Consider the following 1,656-nt stretch of genomic DNA (forward strand, 5'->3'; position numbering starts at 1 on the left):
GGTAACTTTGAAGAAACTAGAGTATAAGACATGTTTTCAGGTATTTCTACTTTGTTGTTGAGTCCATAATTCCTCATGTGTTCATTCATAGTTCTGATGCTTCAGTTATAATCTACGATGTAAACAGTCATGAAGATAAAGGACCTCATTGAATGAGAAGGGGGGTCCAGACCTGGGTCTTGTATACACCTCAGAGCCTCAGAGCTCCGAGGGATTGGAACACTTGATCTAAACCGCCATGTTTGTTGTTTCTGAGCAGAACATCACTAACATGGAGGAACACCGCGCAGGTATCCGGGCTAGCGCCATCAGAGCCTGGCAGCCAATCAGCGTCGAGATAAACACAAACACAGTCCGCATCCGACGACGGTTACATCATCATCATGTTCGCCTTGTCTACCGACACACACGCACACACACACACGCACACACATTAAAAAATGTTAAAAAACAGTATCTGTGTGTGTGTGTCTCTGTCTTTGCGTGTGTGTGTCTCTGTCTTTGCGTGTGTGTGTGTGTGTGTCTCTGTCTTTGCGTGTGTGTGTGTGTGTCTCTGTCTTTGCGTGTGTGTGTCTCTGTCTTTGCGTTTGCGTGTGCGTGTGCGTGTGTTGAAAAGAAACGATCTGAAATCTAAATCTCAACCCCATCAGAAAAAAGAAAACCGGAAACCAACCTGCAGCCGGAGGAGGTCCGCCTGTCTGTCTGTCTCTCCGTCTGTCCACCTGTCTGTCTGTCTGTCTGTCTGCAGGATGGGAGGATGCAGGCGGAGGAGAGGATGATGGAGAGAGAGAGAGAGAGAGAGAGAGAGAGAGAGAGGAGGATGCGGCTCTGCATCCCCGGATGTAGAAGCGTCCTCCACCAACAACAATCTTAAAACCTTTGATTCCCGCGAGGCCGACCCGTGATTAGAACCAGGGTGGCCAGATCTCGCGACACAAAGACGCAATCGGGCTTGGACGCCCCCCCCCCCCACCCCCCAAGGCACCGGGAAGACACAAATGAATAAGCCGTTTGCACGGGTTTCCATCCATGGGGACAGATTGGTAAACTGCTCCCCCCCCCCCCGAGCTTCGGGACCAGGACCACAGGAGGGAGTTAAACCACCTTTTACCGTTATTTACCATTAGAAAACTGATGAGACATATCACATATAGACACTTTATCACAGTGATGTAGAGTCATTCCCCATGACGGGTTGAATCCTTTCTTTTCCTCCTTTCTTTCTCCCAGTCTTTGTTACTTTTCTCCCCGTGTTTGGCCCTCTTTACCCCGGTCACATCTCTCCAAACACTCCCCTCCAGTCCGGTCACCATCACTCTCCTAACCAGAAAACAACAGACCGCCCTGCTCGGCCTCTGGTTGGCTGGTACCCGTTGCCATCTGGGTCACAGCCAATGAGAAGCGGGAAGTGGGCGGGACATAACGCTGCTGTCAGACTCTGCATCTGGAAACCACAGCGGGTATAAATACACAGCGGGTATAAATACACAGTCAGGTATAAATACAGTCACTCAACTACAGTAACTAGGAACTCCAGTAACTAGGAACTACAGTAACTAGGAGGTACAGTAACTAGGAGGTACAGTAACTAGGAGGTACAGTAACTAGGAACTACACTAGGAACTAAAGGAACTAGGAAGTACAGTAACTAGGAAC

General features: G+C 49.2%; 1 protein-coding gene across 1 annotated transcript in view; it reads right to left on the minus strand.

The window, feature by feature from the left end:
- Positions 1-818, minus strand: part of lhfpl4b (LHFPL tetraspan subfamily member 4b) — a 3,055-nt gene extending 2,237 nt beyond the window's left edge. Inside the window, exon 1 of the mRNA XM_034877899.1 lies at positions 674-818. The gene's annotated coding sequence lies outside the window, so the exon portion shown is untranslated. The remainder of the gene's footprint in view (positions 1-673) is intronic.
- Between the last annotated feature and the right edge of the window lie 838 nt (positions 819-1,656).

Source organism: Etheostoma cragini, chromosome 7 (assembly GCF_013103735.1).
Source record: "Etheostoma cragini isolate CJK2018 chromosome 7, CSU_Ecrag_1.0, whole genome shotgun sequence".
Taxonomy (NCBI): Eukaryota; Metazoa; Chordata; class Actinopteri; order Perciformes; family Percidae; genus Etheostoma; species Etheostoma cragini.